The sequence below is a fragment of the Scylla paramamosain genome, unplaced genomic scaffold, assembly GCF_035594125.1.
Source record: "Scylla paramamosain isolate STU-SP2022 unplaced genomic scaffold, ASM3559412v1 Contig170, whole genome shotgun sequence".
Taxonomy (NCBI): Eukaryota; Metazoa; Arthropoda; class Malacostraca; order Decapoda; family Portunidae; genus Scylla; species Scylla paramamosain.
Genome location: NW_026973835.1, coordinates 80,001 through 90,000, shown reverse-complemented (window position 1 = coordinate 90,000; position 10,000 = coordinate 80,001).

Genomic DNA, 10,000 nt, shown 5'->3' with positions numbered 1-10,000 from the left:
TTATTATTATTATTATTATTATTATTATCATTATTATTATTATTATTATTATTATTATTATTATTATTATTATTATTATTATCATTGACTTATTTCAATGATCACGCCCCTCATCGTTCTCAGTTTCTCATAAAACAAAATATACATTGAGATGAAAAAGACGCTCAACATATCACAATAGGCAACACATCTAATCAACTCTCCACTGTGACACACAGCAGGTACATTAGTAGAAATATAGTATACATATTTATTCTCGGTCACTTGCGTGCCTGACTAAATAATAATAATAATAATAACAAATAACTAACTCGAAAATAAATACACTACTTGCTTATTATTGATATACCAGTATAGTCTACACAACTCTCTAGATGTTTGAACGTGTGGCTCCGAAGAGGAGCCGGATTGATGGTGATATTGGCTGAAGGGGAGGGAGGCCCTTTATTTACTTCTTCTCAGTCTTCTTGGGAAGGAGCACGGCCTGAATGTTGGGCAGCACGCCACCCTGTGCAATGGTGACTCCGGAGAGGAGCTTGTTAAGTTCCTCGTCGTTGCGGATGGCCAGCTGCAGGTGACGTGGGATGATGCGAGTCTTCTTGTTGTCACGGGCGGCATTGCCGGCAAGCTCAAGGACTTCAGCAGCCAGGTACTCCATAACTGCCGCAAGGTACACGGGGGCACCAGCACCCACGCGCTCGGCGTAGTTGCCTTTCCTTAGAAGGCGATGAATCCTGCCGACCGGGAACTGGAGTCCAGCACGACTGGAACGGGACTTTGACTTTCCCTTCACCTTTCCTCCCTTGCCGCGTCCAGACATGATAATGGATGTTGTGGTAGTAGTAGTAGTAGTAGTAGTTGTTGTTGTTGGTGATAAATGAGGAGCGCGAGTACTCTAACCTCGTCGGTAGCTCTGCGAGCAAGTAGTGAATTTTGGGAAAAACGGCTATATATACGCGAGATCAGATCGGCCCAGAGCGCGTCTGGACCAATCAGGACGCTCGCTGAGGTGGCGACTCCTGATCCTGAGTAGGCACGCTAATATATATACCACTTTTCAACTGAGAAAACGCACACTCGCCCTGCTTCTGGCGCCGGGGTTAATGTACTTTATGCTGATGATGTTTCTCAGGTTGTGTTCCATCCAGGCCGCTCCAGTATGATGCTGAACGCCCGTACCAGCAGAGAGATCGCCCGCATCAACTCCTTTGAGGAGGAGTGGAGGATCAAGACCAACATGGCCAAGTTCACCGTTGTACCCATTGCCACCAAAACCCCCGCCCCACTGCTGGTGGACGGGGATGACGTCGGCTTCAGGCCCAGGGGCTCTCTCTTGGGCCTGGCCGTCAGCTCAAAGGGGTACACCGCGCACGTGTCCCAGCGCGTGACGCGAGCGAAGGAAGCCCTCGCAAGGCTGTACCGGTTCCGGGACTTGGCCACTGGTCTGAAGCTCCACCTTATCAAAGCCTTAATCTTACCTATCCTTACATATCCCCCTGTTCCCTTGCACGCTCTCTCCACAACAGCCATTAGCAGATTGCAGAGGGTCCAGAACAGCGCTCTACGGTTCGCTCTCGGCACCAGATGGGATGATTTCACCAGCTCGGCCGAGCTTCACGAGGCCGCGTCCCTCCCAGCCCTCAACGTCCGCCTCCACGAGATGGCAGCCAAGGTGTGGCAGCGGATGGACGACGAGGGGTGGGACCAGTACCGGGTGCTACAACTTCTGCACGAGGAAGCCCCTCGCCGTCAGCACGCCTGGTTTCCCAGGAGCCTCCTCAGGCTCGAAAACCCGCCACCAGAGCCCCGATACAGGTGAATGTGTGCTCTCCTTTCCGTTTTGTGAATCTCCTTATGCACTATTGCTTATTGCCTTCATTCCCTATCTCCATCTCCTCCCAACCTTCAGCTCCTCTGTTCCTTTCCTGTGTCCCCTCCCCTACCATCGTCCCTGCTTTCCTGTACACCCGCCTCCTACCCCCCTCCCATATTCCCATCTGCCCTGATCCTTCTGAACTCCCTTTCTCTATCCGTACCATTGATACTCTCAGTGTCCCTTCCCCACAGCACGTTCATCTGCCGCCACTATGTCTACCCCTCTCCTCCTGCTGCTGCCGATGACTGATGAGAGAGCGAGCGCCTCTCCCTTCCACTGCTGATAGTAGTTCCCACCGAGTGACGAAGCAGCGACTCAACCGAGCCAAGCCACTTCCGGGATCTGCCAGGCCTGATGTCACCCCACCGGGTGACACCGACGGCAGACCAGTGGCGGTTCCTTCTGTGTGCCCTCCCCCCTCCCCACTGCGCCCTGAGTTGTTGGGATAACTGCCTTCATCCCAGCAAGGGGTACTCGTCCTCCGGGGTAAGCGTGCGAAGCTCCCGGCAGCGGGGCTGAGCCAGGGCCCACACACTTGAGGGGACGACGGGACACCACCTATCAAGACGAGACTCGCCGCAAGATCTTCTAGATTTTGTGCGATATGTCACTCTCCACCATATGTGACAACATAAATACTACGGTTTCCACCCTTAACTAATTGTACTGCCTATGGATAACCTTTCTTATGTGTATATGTATGTGTGTGTATGTGTGTATGTATATGTGTATATATGTATGTATATGTATATATATGCATATGTGTATATGTATATATGTATGTATTTGTACCTATATTGTAACCCTCCTCACTCTCCTCTATTTCACAGCAGTATGGGTGGTTTTCCTCCGGGAACTCCGGTTTCCACCCGTTCACCTCTCATGTACTGCCCTGTGACAATCACCATCTTAACAGCTGCAGGCCGGTCCGCCCGGCATCTTTTAATCTTCTACTGTATTTCTATTTTTCCTCTCTTTCTCTTACCGTGTGCCAGGCAGGCGCACCTCCCCCCACTCTTTTTGTAACCCATCTTTTCTAAATAAATCTTTGAAATCTTTGAAATCTCGTTCTCACAGCAGTACGGCGACACTATGCCTCCCAAAGCATCAGGAAAGGCTGCCAAGAAAGCTGGCAAGGCACAGAAGGCCATTGCCAAGGGCGACAAGAAGAAGAAGCGCAGGAGGAAGGAGAGCTACTCCATCTACATCTACAAGGTGCTCAAGCAAGTCCACCCAGACACTGGCGTGTCCTCCAAGGCCATGTCAATCATGAACTCGTTCGTGAATGACATTTTCGAGCGCATCGCTGCCGAGGCATCCCGCCTGGCACACTATAACAAGCGCTCCACCATCACCAGCCGGGAAATCCAGACCGCTGTCCGTCTTCTTCTGCCTGGTGAACTGGCAAAACACGCTGTTTCTGAAGGCACCAAGGCTGTTACCAAGTATACCTCCTCAAAGTAAACAGGCGGCCAGTATACTGCTGCCAGTATAAAATAATACCCGGCTCCATTGGAGCCACACTTGAAAAGGAAAAAAGATACGATATAGACAAATGCATTATTATTATAATTATTGTTATTATTATTAATATTATTATTATTATTATTTTTATTATTATTATTATTATTATTATTATTATTATTATTATTATTATTATCATTATTAATAATATTAATATTGTTGTTTTTATTATGATTATTATTATAATAATTATTGTATCATTATTATTATTATTATTATTATTATTATTATTATTATTATTATTATTATTATGCTTATTATTATCGTGATTATTATTCTGTGGAGATAAAGAAAAGATAAAAAAAAAATAGAGATAAAGAAAGATAAAAATTCTCCCAAGTGAAAGAGATATGGCCATGGAAGAGGGAATAATAATAATAATATAAAAAAAAAAAAAGGGGGGAAGGATATTGAGTTGAAAGTCGATACCTGATACTGAAAGATGGAAAATAAATATTTTCTTCCACAAAACCAAACAGATTGTCTATGAAAATTCTTTAATGAAAGAGATGTTTGGCCCTAAAAAGGGCCTAGATATTGCTGTTATGAAGATCATTCGTGGATGACTTCTTAGGCACGCTCGCCACGGATGCGACGAGCCAGTTGGATGTCCTTTGGCATGATAGTCACGCGCTTGGCATGGATGGCGCACAGGTTGGTATCCTCAAACAGACCCACGAGGTAAGCCTCGGAAGCTTCCTGGAGAGCCATGACAGCAGAGGACTGGAAGCGGAGGTCAGTCTTGAAATCCTGAGCAATTTCACGCACCAGGCGCTGGAAAGGCAGTTTCCTGATAAGCAGCTCAGTGCTCTTCTGATAACGGCGGATCTCACGGAGAGCAACGGTTCCAGGCCTGTAACGGTGGGGTTTCTTGACACCTCCAGTGGCTGGAGCAGACTTGCGAGCTGCCTTTGTAGCAAGCTGCTTGCGGGGCGCCTTGCCACCAGTGGACTTGCGAGCCGTTTGCTTGGTACGTGCCATAGTTGTGGTAACAACAACTCACAACGAACACTCAGCTGAGTCTGCCCGCGCTTAACATAACATAACAAAGAGAGAAAAGATGGGGAGGGGGAAGTGGGGATAGTGGGAAGAATAGGGGGGTGATAAGAAGGGAATTGTAGTAGGAGAAATAGTCACTGGGGCTTAACCCAGGCGCAATTTCAATGAGGAAGGACATCTTTTTTTTTTTTTTTTTTTTTTTTTTTTTTTTTTTTTTTTTTTTTTTTTTTTTTTTTTTTACGTATTATATTCATGCTAAGATGGCAAGGGGGACAAGGTCTTTATCGGGGAAAGCAGGAGAGTCCGCCACCAACCGAGCAGGCCAAGCCCAACACAGCCACAGCCACGAACGCCGCCCACGCACCCAAAACCCCGGGCCAAACCACGCACAAGTTAGGGGCCAGACTATCCAGAGCCTGCACCATCAGGATGTGAAAGAGGAGTGAAGGACAGTCAGAGTAGAAAGGGTTTTTTTTTTTTTTGCTTTTTATTGGTTCAAAGAAGGACAGAGGAAGAAGTACATCCGTATAGCGGAGGGACCTACAGTTTTACGTGGGTTCCGAACCACGGATAGTAGTAGAGTGATTTGGTGATGGCAGGGATATTTAATGTATGATGTAATGTGGTGGGTGAAAAAGCGGTGTCGGTCCTTTCTGCTCTTGTCCTGTGACTCTTCCTGCAAAAAGGCCAACCTGCTAAAGAAAAGAGAAGTATAAAAAATGTTGTGGTGTTATGTGCATGGGGAGGGTGAGGATGGTTTGTGATAATGATTGACATGATGGTAGGATGTGCAATGACAGAGGCTCGAAAAGGCTCCCTCACCGCAACGAGGGGTCAAATCTAATACCATCTGCTTGCACGCGGTAAGTCGCTGGTGGCGGGGGGTGAATGGGGATTCCTGCATGGATGCTTCCAGGGCCCCGCCCCACCATCTCTTGACTACCTTCCTGCCCAGCCCTTGCCGCACCCAACTACCTCTGTGTGGGGGGTGAAGTGGCTTCCACTGAATGGTGTGGTTACCGTCCCCATCATCAGTACTGGCCGCTCCTTAACTACCTCGGGTAGTTAAGGAGCGGCCAGTACTGATGATGGGGACGGTAACCACACCATTCAGTGGCCCGCGCTTCCCACAAAATCCCTTTATATATGAATCGGGTGGGCCCGACGACTCCAACCCTGCCTTGTGATTGGTCAGAAACGTCCAGTGAGGCTCATCGCCCACGCAGTCACCGCATGAAAGATGTGATCATTATTGTTAGTCTAATTCATTTTGTTCTTATTCTTATTCTTATTCTTATTCTTTCTTCCCTCATTCATAACAAATCTTGGAAAATATACAGCAGAACTGACATGTCATTTAAAATTCTAAGACAATTAGCAAGAAAGTTGTGATATTCTTATTTTTTTCATTCTTTTTATTCTATTTTTTTCTTATTCTTGTCATAATTAATATTGTTATCTTTATTATTTTCATTTTTTTTTATTATTCTTCCTTATCTTATTCTTATTTATCCTACTTTTAGAGAGATGAGGCTTGTGCGGTCACCCATCCAAGTTCTGCCCGGACCCCCTGCTTAACCTTGCTGATCCCGCCGTCAGCTGATTGGTCAAGAGCGGAGAACAAGGTGTTGGGAGGGCTTATTTCTCTTATTCTTATTCTTTCCTGTATTGTTGTTGCATTGTTGTGCTGAAAATGTTGGAAAATATGCACTAAAATTAACCCTTCATTCATAATTCTACGACAATTAGCAAGAGAGATATATTATTACTTTTTTCCCTTATTTTTGTTCTTTTTATTCTTAATCTTCTTTTTTTTATTATAGTTGTTATTGTTATTTTATTATTTTCGTTTTTCGTTCATTCTCCTCATTCTTATTGCTATTTTTTTCTATTCTCAGAGAGATGAGGCTTTTGTGGTCACCCATCCAAGTTCTTCCCGGACCCCCTGCTTAACTGCGCTGATCCCGCCGTTAGCTAATTGGCCAAGACCGGAGAACTAGGTGTTGGGAGGCCTTCTTTCTATTATTCTTATTCTTTCTTCCCCCATTCATATCGTTGTATTGGAAATGTTGGAAAATATACAAAAGAATTCACCCTTCTATGACAATTAGGAAGAAAGACATGGGATGCTTTCTTTCTTTTTTTTTATATTCCTTTATTGTAATTTTTCTTATTCTTGTTATAATAATTCTTACTGTTATCTTTATTACTTAAAATTTTCGTTCATTCTCCCTATTCTTATTCTTATTTTTTTTATTTATTTATTTTTTTTCAGACAGATGAGGCTTGTGTAGTCACCCATCCAAGTATTGCCCGAAACCCCTGCGTAATCTCGACGATTTCATTTGACAATACCTATTTACTTATTTATTTATTATTATATTTATTAAAAAAAAAAAAGAAGAAAAGAAGATGAAGAATAAGGTATGTAATCGAAATACTCTCTCTATACTGTAGCAATAGTTTAGCTGGATGTACTTGTATTGTGTCAAAAATACTTGCAATATCTGCAATTGTAACCTGCAGTGTCGGCATAATGCATAATTAAGCAATGAAAAGAAAAATTAATAAAAGAATAAATGAAAAAAAGAAAGAAAAAAAGATACAATTAACAATTAAATATATTAGCTACCCCTCTACGTTTCTTTATCACTGCAGAAAAATGGAAACATTTTAACGTAGACTTGTCAAAATTCAACTGAAATTAAGGGTTAAATAAGGATTGTCACCCCTTCCCCAGAGGATATTCATTGTCTTTTAATATATATATATATATATATATATATATATATATATATATATATATATATATATATATATATATATATATATATATATATATATATATATATATATATATATATATATATATATATATATATATATATATATATATATTCTTTTTATTTAAAGTCTTATTTAGAGAGAGAGAGAGAGAGAGAGAGAGGTAACGTCCTTGAGGATAGCAGCTCGTCTACGCTCCGCTCAGTGATCAGCGTTAGAATGTAATTCCTCATTTCTTTAAAAAAAAAAAAAAAAAAAAAAAAACAGAAACTTTATTTAGGGGGCTTGCTGGAAACAAACTACAATGGAGGAAAGAACAATATGTCTGCTATATGACCCACCCAGTTAAATTTTCAAGAAGCAAACGCAAGTTGGAAAATACGAGGAAGATAAATTTTCATTTATATACGTTTTATGGTAATTTCTGCCACGCCTTCCTCTATTCATCAAACGTCACTGACACTTATTCCCTTTATTTTTTACTTTACAGAATCTTTTGTAGGGCAAGACTCTAGAGGATATGTGCTTTCATAAATTCTATAATGCTTTGCTTATCATAGAGACATAAAAAAAAAAAATAATAATAATAAAAATAAATAAATTAATTAATTTAAAAAATCAAAATAAATAGATATATAAATTATTTAATCAATCAAATAAATTTCTATGCTTCACCTTTATAGCATTCGTATGAATGTCAAAACAAAACAAAAAATATAAATATAAATAATAATATGAAAAAAAAAAATTACTAAATATATGAAAAATAGCATTACTACTACTACTACTACTACTACTACTACTGCTACTACTACTACTATTTTTTTTTTTTTTTTTATGTAGGAAGGACACTGGCCAAGGGCAACAAAAATGTAATAAAAAAAATGCCCACTGAAATGCCAGTCCCATACAGGGGTCAAAGCAGTGGTCAAAAAATGATGAATAAGTGTCTTGAAACCTCCCTCTTGAAGGAATTCAAGTCATAGGAAGGTGGAAATACGGAAGCAGGCAGGGAGTTCCAGAGTTTACCAGAGAAAGGGATGAATGATTGAGAATACTAGTTAACTCTTGCGTTAGAGAAGTGGACAGAATAGAGGTGAGAGAAAGAAGAAAGTCTTGTGCAGCGAGGCCACGGAAGGAGGGGAGGCATGCAGTTAGCAAGATCAGAAGAGCAGTTAGCATGAAAATAGCGGTAGAAGACAGCTAGATATGCAACATTGCGGCGGTGAGAGAGAAGCTGAAGACAGTCAGTTAGAGGAGAGGAGTTGATGAGACGAAAAGCTTTTGATTCCACCCTGTCTAGAAAAGCAGTATGAGTGGAACCCCCCTCAGACATGTGAAGCATACTCCATACATGGACGGATAAGGCCCTTGTACAGAGTTAGCAGCTGGGGGGGTGAGAAAAACTGGCGGAGACGTCTCAGAACACCTAACTTCATAAAAGCTGTTTTAGCTAGAGATGAGATGTGAAGTTTCCAGTTCAGATTATAAGTAAAGGACAGACCGAGGATGTTCAATGTAGAAGAGGGGGACAGTTGAGTGTCATTGAAGAAGAGGGGATAGTTGTCTGGAAGGTTGTGTCGAGTTGATAGATGGAGGAATTGATTTTTTGAGGCATTGAACTATATCAAGTTTGTTCTGCCCCAATGAGAAATTTTAGAAAGATCAGAAGTCAGGCGTTCTGTGGCTTCCCTGCGTGATATGTTTACCTCCTGAAGGGTTGGACGTCTATGAAAAGACGTGGAAAAGTGCAGGGTGGTATCTTCAGCGTAGGAGTGGATAGGACAAGAAGTTTGGTTTAGAAGATCATTAATGAATAATAAGAAGAGAGTGGGTGACAGGACAGAACCCTGAGGAACACCACTGTTAATTGATTTAGGAGAAGAACAGTGACCGTCTACCACAGCAGCAATAGAACGGTCAAAAAGGAAACTTGAGATGAAGTAAACAGAGAGAAGGATAGAAACCGTAGGAGGGTAGTTTGGAAATCAAAGCTTTGTGCCAGACTCTATCAAAAGCTTTTGATAATTATGTCCAAGGCAACAGCAAAAGTTTCACCAAAATCTCTAAAAGAGGATGACCAAGACTCAGTAAGGAAAGCCAGAAGATCACCAGTAGAGCGGCCTTGACGGAACCCATACTGGCGATCAGATAGAAGGTTGTGGAGTGATAGATGTTTAAGAATCTTCCTGTTGAAGATAGATTCAAAAACTTTAGATAGGCAGGAAATTAAAGCAATAGGATGGTAGTTTGAGGGATTAGAACGGTCACCCTTTTTAGGAACAGGTTGAATGTAAGTAAACTTCCAGCAAGAAGGAAAGGTAGTGTTGACAGACAGAGCTGAAAGAATTTGAATAGGCAAGGTGCAAGCATGGAGGCATTGTTTCGGAGAACAATAGGAGGGACCCCATCCGGTCCATAAGCCTTCCGAGGGTTTAGGCCAGCGAGGGCATGGAAAACATCATTGCGAAGAATTTTAATAGGTGGCATGAAGTTGTCAGAGGGTGGAGGAGAGGGAGGAACAAGCCCAGAATCGTCCAATGTAGAATTTTTAGCAAAGGTTTGAGCAAAGATTTCAGCTTTAGAAATAGATGCGATAGCAGTGGTGCCATCTGGTTGAAATAGAGTAGGGAAAGAAGAAGCAGCAAAGTTATTGGAGATACTTTTTGGCTAGATGCCAGAAATCACGAAGGGAGTTAGAGAGAGAGAGAGAGAGAGAGAGAGAGAGAGAGAGAGAGAGAGAGAGAGAGAGAGAGAGAGAGAGAGAGAGAGAGAGAGAGAGAGAGAGAGAGAGAGAATGTGTGTGTGTATATGTGT